The 17689-nt window shown below is 42.1% G+C and overlaps 1 pseudogene across 1 annotated transcript; it reads left to right on the top strand.

Moving 5' to 3' along the window:
* Positions 1-14594: 14594 nt before the first annotated feature.
* LOC149124762 (actin-binding protein WASF3 pseudogene) lies at positions 14595-16645 on the top strand (annotated as a pseudogene). The gene has a single exon (XR_016213028.1). The product of XR_016213028.1 is annotated as an actin-binding protein WASF3 pseudogene (transcript).
* The last annotated feature ends 1044 nt before the right edge of the window (positions 16646-17689 follow it).

Here is a 17689-nt window from a genome sequence, read left to right as displayed (position 1 = left end):
GTGACTCTTAGGAAACTTGTGAATTTGGAAAGTCTTTGCCTTGTCTGATTATATATAAATTATTTTTCCAAGTAAATTGTATTTCTTTTTAAACTTTTTATTTATTTATTTAAATTTTTATTCCATGGAGAGAGAGAATGTCTTCTATTTGCAGGTTTACTCCCCAGATGCCTATGACAGCATGTGCTATGCAAGGCTGAAGGCATGGCTGGCGCCGCAGCTCAATAGGCTAATCCTCCACCTAGCGGCGCTGGCACACTGGGTTCTAGTCCCTGTCAGGGCACCAGATTCTTTCCCGGTTGCCCCTTTTCCAGGCCAGCTCTCTGCTGTGGCCCGGGAAGGCAGTGGAGGATGGCCCAAGTACTTAGGCCCTGCACCCCATAGGAGACCAGGAGAAGCACCTGGCTCCTGGCTTCAGATCAGTGCGGTGCACCAGCCGCAGCGCGCTAGCCATGGTGGCCATTGGAGGGTGAACCAACGGCAAAAAGGAAGACCTTTCTCTCTGTCTCTCTCTCACTATCTACTCTGCCTGTCAAAAAACAAAGAAATAAACTAAAAAAAAAAGGCTGAAGGCAGGAGCCAGGAACCCAATTCTCTTCTCCCACATAGGTTCCAGGGACCCAAGTACTGGAGCCACCGTCTTCTGCCTCTTGTGGTACACATAAGTGGGAAGCTGGGTCAGAAGCAAAGGAGCGGGGGATGAACCAGGCACTCCAGCATGGTATGGGAATGTGCCAAATGGTGTCTTAACCTAAGCTGCACTTCTTCAGTTTATTTATTTATTTATTTATTTTGACAGGCAGAGTGGACAGTGAGAGAGAGAGACCGAGAGAAAGGTCTTCCTTTTGCCGTTGGTTCACCCTCCAATGGCCGCCGCGGCTGGCGCACTGCGGCCGGCGCACCGCACTGATCTGATGGCAGGAGCCAGGTACTTCTCCTGGTCTCCCATGGGGTGCAGGGCCCAAGGACTTGGGCCATCCTCCACTGCACTCCCGGGCCACAGCAGAGAGCTGGCCTGGAAGAGGAGCAACCGGGACAGAATCCAGCGCCCCGACCGGGACTAGAACCCGGTGTGCCGGCGCCGCTAGGCGGAGGATTAGCCTAGTGAGCCGGGGCGCCGGCCACTTCTTCAGTTTATTGCTACCCAATATATTAAGGTTTTCTTTCTCTGTACTGTTTTTCCTTTTCTTACACAAAAATGTCACTTGTTCTCTTCATGGCAATACCATCCCCCACCCCCATTCTCAGATGAGCATGCTGAAAAAAATGTAATTTTTTTTTGTTAAAATGAATCCAATGACTACTTTTTTAAAAAAAACTTAGAAGCCTTGTCTTCTTACAGATCGGAGAAATGTACCATTTCTTGTCTTTCTCAGAGTCACCATTTAGCCAAGAGTAAAAAGAGTACAGATGTTCTGACTTAGTGATAGAATATTTTATTAGCGATAGTCTAGACCAACATGTTTCAGTTCCTTTTTCTCTTCCCTTTAAATTTGAGTTTGGAAAATATGCTCTAAATTAAATTGTCAGTTGAATATATATCATAAAAGAACATGTGAGACCACCAAAAATATCACGAGATCTGGATTGTAGCCTTTAGCATTTAATTAAATTAATCATTTAGTTATAGGAAATGTGCATAGGGCAGTGGTTAATTAATTAGTCATGTAGTTATGCTAAACATGCATAAAACAGCAATTAAGTCATTTACTTACAGCATATTTGTGTAAAACAGTAGGTTATGAAATGAATTCTTTCCCAGTAAATCAGGCCTACTACTTTGTGGACTGGGAAAGAGATTATTATTATTTTTTTTTTTTGACGGGCAGAGTTAGAGAGACAGAGAGAAAGGTCTTCCTTTTCCGTTGGTCCCCCCACTCAAATGGCTGCTGCAGCCGGCACTCTGCGCCGATCCGAAGCCAGAAGCCAGGTGCTTCCTCCTGGTCTCCCATGCAGGTGCAGGGCCCAAGCACTTGGGCCATCCTCCACTGCACTCCTGGGCCACAGCAGAGAACTGGCCTGGAAGTGGAACAACCGGGACAGAATCCGGCACCCCAACTGGGACTAGAACCTGGGGTGCCGGCGCTGCAGGCTGAGGATTAGCCAAGTGAGCCGCGGCACCAGCCGGGAAAGAGACTTTTCTGTTTAGAAGGACCTGTAAGAATTATCACTAAATAGCAGCCTGAATGCTAATGGCAGCAGCCAAAGCAGAGCAGAAGTAAGGTTGAAACTGAAGGGTGCAAGTGGCACCCGCGCTTGTGGTACTGTCCCGAGGTTGGTGGTTCTCTCCATAGCAAGAAAAGGGCAAAGCTGGACAAAATATGCAAAGCAACTATTTCCCATTGGCTACAGGTAGGAAACAAACTGAGAAGCATTTTTACTGAGAGACTCTGAGAGTGTCAGAGGTGACTGTAGGAGGCTGTGGGCCTATATGCTGAGAGCTGCTCCTTCCTTTTTTTCTACAATTCCTTGGCAATCACTGCAGTTTCTGTAGCTTGGAACTGGTTTCAAAATCTGCAGTGTTGTCTCCAGAGGCGGTAGGCTTCATTTGAATCCGGAAGTGGAGGCTTGCAGATTGACAGTGTTGCTGTATTTACCACAATTCAGTCAGTATTAAAGTTGATTGTGGTAAGTTGAAGATTTGTTATCCCCAGAGCAAAACTTCCTCAGTAAAATAAATGGGAGTTACAATTACACTCTAAACAATATCTCTTTAACCAAAAAAGAAGGCAGTAAGGTAGAGACCAAGGATTAAAAGAGATATGAAGCCGGCGCCGCGGCTCACTAGGCTAATCCTCCGCCTAGCGGCGCCGGCACACCGGGTTCTAGTCGCGGTCGGGGCGCCGGATTCTGTCCCGGTTGCCCCTCTTCCAGGCCAGCTCTCTGCTGTGGCCAGGGAGTGCAGTGGAGGATGGCCCAGGTGCTTGGGCCCTGCACCCCATGGGAGACCAGGAAAAGCACCTGGCTCCTGGCTCCTGCCATCGGATCAGCGCGGTGCGCTGGCCATTGGAAGGTGAACCAACGGCAAAGGAAGACCTTTCTCTCTGTCTCTCTCTCTCACTGTCCACTCTGCCTGTCAAAAAAAAAAAAAAAAAAAAAAAAAAAGAGATATGAGATATATAGCCTCTAAGCAGTATAGTGCAAATGGACTAAACACTACAACTAAAAGGCATACAGCATCATGGTGGTTGTATATTTGAAATAATATATGCTCCCTATGAGATACGGACTTTAGATTTAAAAACACAAAAATTGGGGAGGCATTTGGTGTAGCAGTTACGATGCTGGTTAAGATGCCTGCATGCCATATGACATTGCCTGAGTTTGAGTCTCTGCTTTGCTTCTAGTTCCAGCTTATGACTAAACATACCCTGGAAGGCAGCAGGTGCTTACTCAAGGACTTGGGTTCCTGCTATCCACATGGGCAATCTCTTTGGAGTTCCCAGTTCCTGGCTTTTACTTGCCTAGTCTTGGCTGTTGCCCCATTTAGAAAGTGAACCAACAAATGGAAGTGCTCCCTCTGTGTCTCTGTCACTCCCTCTCAAATGAATGTGTAAATAAATAAAATTTAAAATAAAACAAAACGCAAGTAAATCCAAAGTAAAAACACAGAAGATATACCATGCAAACAGGACCCAAACAGTAACCCTAAGAAGGGCTGCAGCAGTTTTATTAATATCCTACATGTGAATGAAGATCATTTCAGTTTATGTGAGTCAGGAGTCAAAATATGTCCCAATGGATCCCCTGCCTAGGATGTAAATCAGAGCTGTAGTCTCATCTGAGGCTTAGCTGGGAAAGGAGCTAATTCCATGCTCACCCAGTTTGGCAGAAGCCAATTCTTTGCAGTTGTTGAACGGAGAGCTCTGTTTCTTGTAAACTGTTGGCCTGAGGCCACCCTCAGTTGCCCAACATGCCCACTGCTTCCTTAAAGCGAGCAGGGAAGAGAGTGTGAGAGATCCCAGAACAATTTAACCTGTCTAACCTACATGGAAAACTCTACCCAGCATCAACAGGATATATTTTCTTTTCAAGAGCACGTGGAACATTGTCTAGATGATAAGTATGCATTGCTTTAAGGTGCTAAGTTTGTGGAAGCTTGTTATGAAGAAATAAAACAGAGTGAAATATCTTTGATTTAATAGAAGATGCTTTAGTCTGATTTTCGTTGTGTAATAAAACACTTGGGAATGGGTACCTTTATGGAGAAGACATTTATTTTGTCTGAAGATCCAAGGTCAAGGGGCCCTGTTGCAGCAGGATCTGTGTGGATCCATCAGACAAGACACCGAGGCCTCTTTTTTTTTTTTTTTTTTTTTTTTTGACAGGCAGAGTGGACAGTGAGAGAGAGAGACAGAGAGAAAGGTCTTCCTTTTGCCGTTGGTTCACCCTCCAGTGGCCGCCGCGGCCGGCGCACCATGCTGATCCGATGGCAGGAGCCAAGTGCTTATCCTGGTCTCCCACCCAAGCACTTGGGCCATCCTCCACTGCACTCCCAAGGGGTATTTTCTTACATATGGTTTTAGCTCACTTATCTCCCTTATATGGTTACCTGCATACTTTGGCTTGGGTATTCTAATGTTATATGGCAGCCAAAGGAGTTGGTACAATACTATGCACGGGTACACAGTTACTGATGATGTGAGTCCTATGCTGTCTGGCAAAGGTAAACATCTTTGCTGTCTACTAACATGTCGGAAATGGTTACATGTAAGGGGAGAGTAACTGCAGTGGAAGCATAAGCAAGCAGATAACAACTACATTTCATTCCTAGGAAGGATGCCTCCCATTTTCTTTTTCTGACCTTGGGATGATTTCTACCACAGCTTTAATCATGTCAGTTAGAAACAAGTTTATTTAAAAGACAAAGGCTTCTGCCACAGTATCTGATAGTGGTCTTCTTATGGCAGAATCCTAGGCAAAACATCATATGGTCAGAGAGGAGCACACATGTTTCTCACTTGGTCTCTCTTTCCCTCTTTTTATTTAGTTCCCTTCTTCTTACTCAGTTCATGGGGACTCTACATTGATGACCTTATCTAATTCTAATCAACTCTGAAAGGCCCCACCACTAAACACAGTAATCAGAATTAAGTGTCCAGCCCCCTGTACCTTACAATAGGGATTACATTTCAGTACATAACGTCTTGAGGGACACACTCAAATTATATCCCATCCATGGCTAACATCCTACTTAGTGTTTTCCCTCAAAACTGGGAATAAGGTGAGGATATCCACTCTGACTACTTCTGGTAGTATTGTTCTGGAGATTCTAGTTAGGGCAAGAATGCCAGGAGATGAATTTAAAGACGTACAAATGAAATGATTGTAGAAAACACCCTGGAATTTATCAAACAGTTATTTGAAGAAATAAGTGAATTCAGCAGGGTTGCAGGATTCACAAACAGTGAACAGTATGCCTCTCAAGTATAGTTTTGTACATTAGCAATCAACAATCCATGATGAGCTTAAGAAAATTATTCTGCTGACAGAAAGAGGGAGAGTGGGAGAAGAATGGGGGAAATGGAAGAGAGAGAGAGAGAGAGAGAGAGAGAGGCAGGCTTAATTGTGAGTTGGAGAGTCAGAATGTTTCTCCCTAGGAACTGAATGAAGTTTGGAATCTGACTTGAAATAAAGTTATAGAGGGTACCTGAGGGTGGGTTGTAACAGTTGTAGGAGCAGAAAGGTTTGATGTCTTTTCCTGCATATCCTGTCTTATTTATCACTCCTATAACAAAAGACAGGCTAACAAGAGAAAAACTGTAGTAAATTAACTAAATTTTTTGGTGACAAGGGAGCCTTCAGAATGAATGCCCCAAGACTGAGGGAAAGCTTTTTGCTTCTATGCTTCCATTCAAAAAAGAATGGCCAGCTGTATAGAAATGTGATTGGATGAAAGTCCATGATCTCATGGTAACAGGACATGGGAGGGGAGTGCAACAAGGCCGGTTCAGATTCTTCTTGGCCTTTCTGGTCTTCCAGAGATAGGAGAAAGAGTGACCTTTGTTGGTTTGCTTTGGGGCAGAGGGATACTTCCTTTTATGACTCCTCTTAATGTCGAGGAATTGTGATTTTTACATAGCACTTTGGGAGGAAAAAGTAGGGCAGGAGAAGCTCAGGATAGACCTTGATTCTAAGGAATCTTAAGGCCTTTCCAATGTACTTCAGTTTAAAATACTCAGCATAGCATAGTGTCATACTTTGGGGTTCATTCTCTGAACCCTTAAATTTCCTACACACTATATATTAAGAAATTTGGACTTTAGCCTAAAAACTAGTATAAAATATTGGAGAATTTTATATTTTTCAAAAGATAAATAACAGCATTTCTGTTGCAGAAGTATCTGGCTGTTGGATTTGCAGGACAAAACTGGATTTAGGTAAACTAGATGCTGTTGTGTTGATAGAGGCAAGGTTAGGGTTTGTAAAAATGTCGTCAGATTTGAGGGATAAAGTATTTAATCTGAAAATGATTAGGACATAATGCAGAAGTATGACTCGAAAAACAGCCTCCATGTTTCTCCCTGAATATAAATTTTTCCCAAGTAAGTTGCTTCTATGGTTAGGAACCTGAGTGCTAGGAAAAGTCAAGTTTTCTTATGGAAATTTCTTGAATCTATTTCACCTGGTAGCATGCTGGTGGTCCTTAACTGATAGTTGGGCTAGATAAATCTCTAGATTCTAAGATCATATGAATAATAACACTTAGCAAAATTTTCAGAGCATGGGAATCAAGAGAAACGGGACATATTGGAAAAGGACATTGGATATATAAGACTTGATAAGGCAAAGTATTTCAAGATCAGGATGAACTCCAAGTTTTTAAGAATTCTTATTTACTCATTCACTCAACAAATATTGAATACTTATTTACCGTGTGTTAGGAATCATTGTAGGCATTTATGACATGAGAATAAATAGGACAACAGGTCCACTTACCCTACTGAAGCATGTTTCAATCAATGGGGAGAGTAGCACAATAAGCCAATGAGAAAATATGATGATTTCTGAGGTTCTGAAGGGCTTTGAAGTGCATTGCTATGGCTTGACCGTGGTTTGTGCACCTCCAAGGCTCATGGTGAGGCCAGGTCTCCAAAGTGAGGGTGTTTGAAGACAGTAGGACTGTGAAGAGGCAAATAGATCATGAAGGCTCCACCTTCAAACTACATTCCCCAGAGAGCAGGTGAAGTTATTGTCAGAGAGAGTTGTTACAAAGCAGGCCTGGAACCTCCCCTCATCTCTGTTGCGCATGAACCTGTGTTTAGCATGTGCCTCTTTCTCCCTTCTGATTTTCTACCATGCTGCAGCACGTGCTCCTTCAACAGAGCCAGGAGCCAAATAAAACTTAGCTTTATAAATTATCCAGGCTCCTATATTCTTTCATAGCCACAGGAAATGGACTGTTAGAAATTTGGAGATATAGTGGAGAATATGGCTGGGAAAGGGGGTCCTTCCATAGAGTAATCAGCAAAGGCTGCTAGAGAAAATGACATCTGAACCAACACAAAGGCACACCCAATATATTAGCATGTGTTACAGTTGTAACAAATAAAAGATTTAAAATAATGAAGATGTAGTCATGTTCACCATTATGTTCAAGTAATATGTGTAGAAATAGTGAATTATTTCCTAATTTTACATAAAAAAGACACTTTTTTACTATCTTGAAGTTTTTTCTAAAATATAAAACTGGCAATATAATTGGAAATAAATACAGACAAATTCTAAAGGTAGACTGGCCACAGTTGACTTAGAATCAGTCCCCATGCTTTCCAGCCTACATATAAGAAGACAAGGTGGTTGGTGGTTTGAGGGATGCTTTGAGAGTGCTGTCAATAAAATAACTGGTAAGTTAAGGCCAGAGTGGTCTTTATGGGAAAAGCCAGTTAATGGCTCTTGTTAGCAATGAACTAATGCAGAGGTTTTTTCAGGAGCAGTTCAGTGATCTTTTGTTTATCTATCAACTTGAACCTAAAAAGTTGGCATATAGGCAGAATCATTTACTAGTAGATGTCCAGAACTGATGGGTGAGAAACTGAACAGGAAGCATGTAGGCTTGCCTTTTTTGGGGGGAAGGGGGAGGGCTTCACAATCCTGGAGCTCAAGTGTGGATAGGAGTTTCCCAGACAGAAAGTCCTTTTGCACAACCATCCCTTCTCACCTTCTTGATTTGCCTATTATTTTCCCGGATTCCTTTGTCTTCTTCCAATCTCTGGAACATTGCTGGTTTTCCACACCTTTGACAAGTTGTCTCCAGTGCAGTTTTGGTTCTCCTACTCAGCTTGGAGAGACCATTTCCCAAAATGCTTAACTATCTTATGTGCCTGTCAGCAGTGTATGAGAGTCCTTGTTCCTTTACACTATCACCAACATTTACTGTCATCATTTTGTTACAATTATAACCATACTAATGATTTGAAGTGTTGTCTCATTGTGTTTTTTATTTACAGTTGCTTAGCGACTAAAATGTCCTATCTTTTCATGTGCTTTTTGTCCAGTTGTATTGATTCTTTTGAGAACTATCTATCTAGATCTTTTGTCTGTTTTACAATTGGATCATTCTGTGAAGAATGCATTTTTACTGTTGGTTGGTGGAGTGTTCTCCAGTATCATCAAGGCTTAGCTGCTTTGTATAGTATTTAAGTCTTCTATTTCCTTGTCTGTCACTTTCTAGTTCTGTCCATTATTAAAGGTAATATATTAAAGTCTGCAGCTGTTAATATTTAATTGTCCATTTGTCTTGATTATTGTTTTTGATTCCTAGTTGGAGGCTGTTTGGTTTTATGCATGTATGTTTGTAATTGTTACATCTTTTGATATATTGATCCTTTACTATTATAAAGTGTCCTTCTGTGTTTCTTTTTTTTTTCTTAAAAAATTATAGCCAATTTTCTTACACATGAATTTTTCTTACCAGATTTATCCCTTTCAAACTCTGTGATTTGCTTACACCTTATGCAACTTACATAAACCTTTTTTCTTTTTTTTTAATTTTTATTTAATGAATATAAATTTCCAAAGTACATCTTATGGATTACAATGGCTCCCCCCCCATAACTTCCCTCCCACCCACAACCCTCCCCTTTCCCGCTCTCTCTCCCCTTCCATTCACATCAAGATTCATTTTCAATTCTCTTTATATACAGAAGATCAGTTTAGTATACATTAAGTAAAGATTTCAACAGTTTACACCCACATAGAAACACAAAGTGAAAAATACTGTTTGAGTACTAGTTATAGCATTAAATCACAATGTACAGCACATTAAGGACAGAGATCCTACATGAGGAGTAAGTGCACAGTGAATCCCGTTGTTGACTTAACAAATTGACTTGTTTATGGCCTCAGTAATCACCCTAGGCTCTTGTCATGAGTAGCCAAGGCTATGGAAGCCTTTTGAGTTCACCGACTCTGATCATATTTAGACAAGGTCATAATCAAAATGGAAGTTCGGCCGGCGCCGCGGCTCACTAGGCTAATCCTCCGCCTACCGGCGCCGGCACACCGGGTTCTAGTCCCGGTTGGGGCGCCGGATTCTGTCCCGGTTGCCCCTCTTCCAGGCCAGCTCTCTGCTGTGGCCAGGGAGTGCAGTGGAGGATGGCCCAGGTGCTTGGGCCCTGCACCCCATGGGAGACCAGGAAAAGCACCTGGCTCCTGGCTCCTGCCATCGGATCAGCGCGGTGCACTGGCCGCAGCGCACCAGCTGCAGCGGCCATTGGAGGGTGAACCAACGGCAAAGGAAGACCTTTCTCTCTGTCTCTCTCTCTCACTGTCCACTCTGCCTGTCAAAAAAAAAAAAAAAAAAAAAAAAAAGAAGTTCTCTCCTCCCTTCAGAGAAAGGTACCTCCTTCTTTGAAGACCTGTTTTTTCCACTGGGATCTCACTCGTGGAAATCTTTCATTTAGGTGTGTTTTTTTTGTTTGTTTGTTTTTGTTTTTTTGACAGAGTGTCTTGGCTTTCCATGCCTGAAATACTCTCATGGGCTTTTCAGCCAGATCCTAATGTCTTAAGGGCTGTTTAGGACATCTGCCATTCTATGAGTCTGCTGTGTATCCTGCTTCCCATGTAGGATCCTCCTCTCCTTTTTAATTCTATCAGCTATTATTTGCAGACACTAGTCTTATTTATGTGATCCCTTTGACACTTCATCCTATCTTTTTGATCAATTATGAACTTAAACTGATCACTTTAACAAGTAAGATGGCATTGGTACATGTAACCTGATGGGATTGAATTGGAATCCCCTGGCACATTTCTAGCTCTACCATTAGGGATAAGTCTGAGTGAGCATGTGCAGAACTGTACCTCTCTTCCCTCTCTTATTCCAACTCTTAGATTTAACAGGGATCACTTTTCAGTTAAATTTAAACTTCTCAGAATAATTGTGTGTTAATTAAAGAGTTCAACCAATGGTATTAAGTAGAACAAAAAAAATAATAAGAGGAATAAAATAGTAAGTTGTTCCTCAACAGTCAGGACAAGGGCTGATCAAGTCGCTGTTTCTCATAGTGTCCATTTCACTTCAAAAGGTTTCCTTTTAGGTGCTTGGTTAGTTGTCACCGATCAGCGAGGACATATGATATTTGTCCCTTTGAGACTGGCTTATTTCACTCAGCATGATGTTTTCCAGATTCCTCCATTTTGTTGGAAATGACCGGATTTCATTGTTTTTTACTGCTGTATAGTATTCTATAGAGTACATATCCCATAATTTGTTCATCAAGTCTTCTGTTGATGGGCATTTAGGTTGATTCCATGTCTTAGCTATTGTGAATTGAGCTGAAATAAACATTGAGGTGCAGACAGCTCTTTTACTTGCCAGTTTAATTTCTTTTGGGTAAATTCCAAAGAATGGGATGGCTGGGTTGTATGGTAGGGCTATATTCAGGTTTCTGAGGAATCTCCAAACTGACTTCCATAGTGGCTTTACCAGTTTGCATTCCCACCAACAGTGGATAAGTGTCCCTTTTTCCTCACATTTTCCTTGGCATTATTTTCTTATGATTGCCTTAGTTATTTCAAGTTGCATTTCAGTTTATAACAACCTAATTTAGTTTGATGCCAATTTATTTTAAGTTGTACACAGAACTTTATTCTTAAATGAGAAGTTTTTGAAGTTTTAGAAATGTATATCATGAGTTTCAAACATTTTTGCACCAAAATAAATTTATCTTTCAATTCCAATTCAAATGAAGTTTTGAAGCCTCCTAATATATCCTTGTTCTTCCCTCTCCTTTAAACGTTATTGTCATACAAATGACATATTTATAAATTACATATGCATAAACTTAGATTTATAATTATTTTACATAATTTATTTTAAGCCAGATGAGTAGGAAAGAGTCAAAAACAAAAATATATTAATGTTGTTTTTTATGTTTACCCATGGGACATAAAATCTTTACTGATCCTCAGTATTTCTCCATGTGTCTTCACAGTGTTGGCTGATACTCTTATTTCAGCCTCACAGGCTCTTTTGATAGTGAGATAGGTTTACTAGCAGTGAATTTGATCAGTTTTGGCCTGTCTCAGAATATCTTAATTTCTCTTTCATCTCCAAAGGATGGTTTTTCTGAAAGTAGAATTGCTTGTTGACAGTCTTTACTTACTCACTTTGAATGTATCATCCCATAGCTTCCTGGGTTCCAGTGGTATCTGGTGAGGAATTCTTTGCATATGCCAAGTCAAATTTCTTTCCCTCCTTTAAAGATCCTTTGTCTTTGCCTTGACAGTTGGATTATGTAGTTTGTCGGTATGAATCTCTTTGAGTTTGTCCTATTTTAAGTCACTAAGCTTAGATGTATAGATTAATGTTTTCCAATAAATTTAGAAAGTTTTCAGCCTTTGTTTATTTATTTGTTTATTTTTAAGATTTATTTATTTACCTGAAAGTCAGAGTTACTTCTCTGAAAGTCAGAAAAAGAGAGCCAGAGAGAAAGAGGTCTTCCATCCTGTGGTTTACTCCCCAAATGGATGCAACAGCCAGAGCTGCGCCAATCCGAAGCCAGGAGCCAGGAGCCAGGAGCTTCTTCTGGGTCTCCCACGTCGGGGCAAGGGCCCAAGGACTTGGGTCATCTTCTGCTGTTCCCATGCCATAGCAGAGAGCCGGCTTGGAAGAGGCAAGCCGGGACTAGAACTGGCACCCATGTGGGATGCCGGCAGTGCAGGCAGAGGATTAACCCACTGCACCACTGTACCAGCCCCTTCAGCCATTATTTTTAAAAAAAATTATTTTTTCTCTCCTTCCTCTTAGTACTATTATTTATATAGATCACTTTGATGGTGCTCATAATGGACTAAACTCTGTTCATGTTTTTTACCCAAAATATTTTTTTCTGTTCATCAAACTGGACAATTTCAGCTGTCAAGTTTTCTCATTCCTTCTCATAATCTCCTCAGTTACAATTCTGAGCCTCTCTAGTACTTGTTTTCCATTTCTTTGCCATACTTTTCAACTCCAATTTTCTGTCTGGTTCTTTTTAAAATATGATTCCCATTTCATTATTGGTATTCTCTATCAAGTGAGACATCATTTTCATACTTTCTGTTAGTTCTTTAGATATGGTTTTCTTTAATTCAAAGAACAGTTAAAGTAGCTGATAGAAAATCTTTGTATAGTTAAGCTCAAAATCTGAGATTGCTGTTGGTCAGTTTTTGTTCATTGTATGTGTGTGTGTGTGTGTGTGTGTATGTGTGTGTGTATTTGAATGGGCCATGCTCTTTTACTCCTTAATGTGTCTCATATCTTTCATTTTTAACTGGAAATTAAAAATAATGTAACAACTCTCAAAATCAGATTCTGCCTCTCTCTTCATGGTTTGTTGTTGCGTGTGTTTTTTGTTTATTCACTTTTCTTAGTTCTGAAAAATGTGTGTGAGTTACATTTGAAGACAGGAGTTAATGCTTGGTTAGCTTAGTGAATAGGTAATAGTTAGAGAGTTCCTTAAATGCTTAGAGGCCATATGTCTTTCAGCCTTTGCTGAGGGGCTCTGTTTTTATCTTGAGCTTGCCTTGGATACTTAACCAGACATTTCGCAACTTCACTTTAGTCTTACATTCCTGCTTTCAAAAGACTTCAAGGTTACTTTGTGAGGCACTTGGCTCCCTGCCACACATCTGGGAGACTTGGATTGGGTTCTGTGCTCCTGGCTTTGGCATGACCTAGCCCCAGTTGTTGTAGTCATTTTGAGACTGAACCAGTGGATGGAAGATATCTGTGTGTATGTTTGTGTGTGTGTTTGTATGTGTGTGTGTGTCTTTCTGTATATCTCTCTGCCTTTCAAATAGAGTAAAAATGAAGTAAAATTTTAAAAATCTCTCCAAGTAGAGAGAGGAAGGCTTAAGGCCTTCAGTTTTTCATTGGCATGCATCCAACCCTACAAATGAGGAAAGCCTGGCACTTGTGTGGCATACAGATTCCCAGGAATATGTGAGAGCTGTGCAAAGCTCCTGCTCAGCACTTTTATTTTTTAACATTTTTCTTGACTTCGTGTTTGTTTTAACTTTTATCCACTCTTAAGAAGTCTGTATTGTTAGGCAATTACGTCTGCTTGTTTGGGTTTGTTTGCTTGTTTTTTTACAACCATCCCAAGAATGAAGGGTATTTACACTAAGTGAGTTCAGATCTAGGTAAAATAGAGACAGACTTCCAAGTGGTGTCTTCCAGGAAACCACTAGAGAGGTGAAATAATAGAAATTCTCTGGGAATGTGGCTTTCAAGAGGCTCTAAACCTATTCTTTCCTTTCCAGTGGTTGCCAGATTGCTGGTTTTCACTGCAGTTGTGGGCTGTTAGTGTTCAAAGACCACAGGGTTAGTCAACAGAAAATTAGAATAGGTCAAGTTAAAATATTGTGAATCTCACTGTTCTTACCATGATTCAGCCAATTTTCTTGATTTTTGGGCTCCCTCAGTTTTTGAAAGCTGTTAGTTAATTCCCAGAATTCTGAAAAAGTTGATGTAACAGCTTTTATCAGTGCTGTCTTTTATGGAGCAGAAATGTTTTAGAAATCATATTCCACCATTTTCACTGATAAAGTATGTAATCTGATTTTATCTGAAAAATGTGTCACCCAGTGATAGATGCGAATAAATGAATATGGAATATAATAGGTCAAAATGTTAATATAACTTTGGAAAGGCATGAGTAATAATTGCAAACCCTGAATGCTTGCTTTGTAATGACCTCATTACACAATGACTGTTGGTCAGTGGATTAACCCGATATATTTAAAAGCAACCATAAAAGAATGTGTGGCTTATGAGAGGATATGAAGTTGTTACTATGCTTTAGTCATAAGGTGCCTTGAGTTCCTCTGGATGTGCAGTTCCATCCTGTTGCATCTAGGCCTCTGCGTATACATTTTTCCATGTTTAGAACAGTATCGTTAATATTCTGGACTACCTGCACCCTTGCTTTTCAGGACTCAGATGAGGCGTTCTTTTCATCTGGGCCAGAGTCCCTGACCACTAAATCAAACAGATTAATTGACCCTTCCATCTGCTTTCGTAGTGTCCTGAATTTATGCATAGAATATCTATCACATGATCGCTTCTCCATGGTCTATATTTCTGAACTTAAATTTAGGTGAGAGCAGAGGTGGTCCGGCCGGAGGCGGCGTCGCTCGCGCCGCTGCGTGCGGTGTGGTGCGGGAGGGGGCGCCGAGCGGCCGCGGTACGGCGGGACCATGGAGCTCCGAACGCAGTCCCGGCGCCGGCGGCGGGACCGCGGAGCGTTTTAATTTTGATTGCTGTCACTACTAATATCTGAGCCAAAAGTGGTAATGCCACCTGAGGGAAATCGCTGAGACCCCCTGAGTCAACAATTACCTGGTTTTGAGCCATGCCTTTAGTGAAGAGGAACATTGAACCCCGGCACTTGTGCCGGGGAGCTCTGCCCGAAGGGATTACCAGTGAGCTTGAATGTGTAACCAACAGTACTCTCGCTGCCATCATACGCCAGCTAAGCAGTCTGAGCAAACATGCTGAAGACATATTTGGTGAGTTGTTTAATGAGGCCAACAACTTCTACATCAGAGCAAATTCTCTTCAAGACAGAATTGATCGCCTTGCTGTCAAAGTTACCCAGCTGGATTCCACAGTGGAAGAGGTGTCACTACAGGATATCAACATGAAGAAAGCTTTCAAAAGTTCCACAGTCCAAGACCAGCAGGTGGTCTCCAAGAACAGCATTCCCAACCCTGTCGCTGACATTTACAACCAGAGCGACAAGCCACCACCCCTGAATATCCTGACACCGTACAGAGATGATAAGAAAGATGGGCTGAAGTTCTATACTGATCCATCCTATTTCTTTGACCTCTGGAAAGAAAAAATGCTACAGGACACGGAAGACAAAAGGAAAGAGAAAAGGCGTCAGAAGAGAGAGAAACACAAGCTGAATCCTCCCCGAAACCGGCAAGTGCACGTGAGGAAAGTCAGAACAAGAAGAGAAGAGTGGGAGAGAAGGAAAATGGGCATTGAGTTTATGAGTGACGCAAAGAGACTGGAGCAGGCAGGGAGCGCGGAGGAGGACAGAGTGCCCGGAGGGTCTCACGCATCGGATGTCACGGATTACTCTTACCCGGCCACTCCCAATCATTCTCTACACCCCAGCCGGTGACCCCGTCCTACGCAGCTGGTGATGCAGCACCACATGGGCCCGCAACCCAGGCCCCCGAGCACGAGTACCGGCCCCCCTCAGCCTCGGCCAGGCACATGGCCCTCAACAGACCTCAGCAGCCGCCGCCCCCGCCGCCCCCACAGGCCCCAGAGGGGTCGCAGGCCTCGGCACCGATGGCTCCGGCAGATTTCGGGATGCTCCCAGCGCAGATAATAGAATATTACAACCCGTCAGGACCACCTCCGCCGCCGCCTCCACCCATGATTCCTTCAGCACAAACTGCCTTTGTCAGCCCCCTCCAGATCCCCATGCAGCCCCCATTTCCTGCCTCAGCTGGCTCCACATACTCAGCTCCTCCTCATCCACCTGCCGCAGGGCTCCTGGTCACAGCACCGCCTCCCCCCGGCCCGCCCCCTCCCCCGCCAGGCCCCCCTGGCCCTGGCTCCTCTCTGTCGTCTTCCCCGATGCACGGCCCCCCAGTGGCTGAGGCAAAGCGTCCAGAGCCTGCGCAGCCGCCCATCAGCGATGCGCGAAGTGACCTCCTTGCTGCTATTCGGATGGGAATTCAGCTGAAGAAGGTGCAGGAGCAGCCGGAGCAGGAGGCCAAGCGGGAGCCCATTGGGGACGACGTGGCCACCATCCTGTCCAGACGCATTGCCGTGGAGTACAGCGACTCCGACGACGACTCGGAGTTTGATGAGAACGACTGGTCCGACTGAGGCCGAGCAGGCGGCCGCAGGTTGCAAGTGTCAGGAGGGTTGTACGTGGGCTCAGCACCCCAGTAGTGGTGTGATAATCCTGTAGCTTAGCACCTTTTGTATTCACAATGTGGTATTGCTTCTGCACATCCAACAATTCCAGGTTTTTTCAGTATTTACTGTGTAATACTTAAGTGCCACTACACATAGCAAATCTTGCTGCACACGAGGAAATACGCTGTAACTATTGCATTGTCCTCAAAACAGCACCTTGCTTCCCCTCGGCCGTGAAAGTATTTAGTGCAGTTTGGGTTTACTCTCTATCGATCCTTAAAGTTCTGCAGACTTGCAAAAAAAAAAAAAAAAAAAAATTTAGGTGAGAGCAGAGATGCAGTATTCACCTAGGAGATTACTGAACACATATTGTAAATTAAAATTATATTAGTTAGGTCATATTAGAGCAAAAAAGATTTTAAAACCACTTTAAAATTATTTCATTTTTCACATCTCTCCTTTTTCATTTATTTCATGGCATTATATTGATAACTCTTACATAAGCTGTTTGAGTACAAAATTAACATTTGACCCTTTGCTAGAAGGCAATATTTAATTATTTTACTCTGATGTAGATAATTAACATCACTGGAATAGTTCCCAAAAAGAAAAAAAAAATGTCTGTGGGAGATTTAGTAACATTACTCTAGACATGAAGTTATTTAGAGAATTATTGCTGAAAGGACCCTTATTATAAATATATGTATTGTAATGTATTGTGGGAAAGACTAAATGTTCTTTTACAGCTGAGATCTGTTGTCATTTGAAGTAGGAAATTTCATTTACTGAGGATCATAGGAAAATCATACACCAAAAAGGAGCTATTTTTTGCCATATATAGAGTGAATTTCTGATATCATAATCTCTGAAGAATCAGAAAACTAAGCAGTCTCCTGGGGCTCCCTACAGGCAAACTCTTAATGGTGGAGTCTAATAATTTAAATTATGTTTATTTTTTTCTTTCAATAAGTTTATTCATTGACTCAGTTGATTCATTTTTTTAAATCACAGTCTGGCTACTGTACTAGACCCTGGAGTTTACAAAGATGAATAAAACTGGTTTCTTCCTCTGAGGGATTTACATGTTGGGAGAGAGACAAATATGGAAATGAATAATTACTGTGTATCAGGATAATTACTCTGATGAATTTATGTATAGGATACTATGGAGCATGGAGACAGAATATCACTCTAGCTAAGGTAAACATTCAGAGGGGACCTCTTAGGAAGTATTATTAAGTTCCCTGGACATAAAACAGAAATATGAGTTTTTCAGATGTTTAAGGAAGGAAATGTATTGCAAGTGGATGTTACAGC

This window comes from Oryctolagus cuniculus, chromosome 9, assembly GCF_051225735.1.
Source record: "Oryctolagus cuniculus isolate XC-2025 breed Fujian yellow rabbit chromosome 9, ASM5122573v1, whole genome shotgun sequence".
Classification (NCBI taxonomy): domain Eukaryota; kingdom Metazoa; phylum Chordata; class Mammalia; order Lagomorpha; family Leporidae; genus Oryctolagus; species Oryctolagus cuniculus.
Note: the sequence above shows the minus strand (reverse complement) of the source record. Positions and strands in the feature narration are given on the sequence as shown.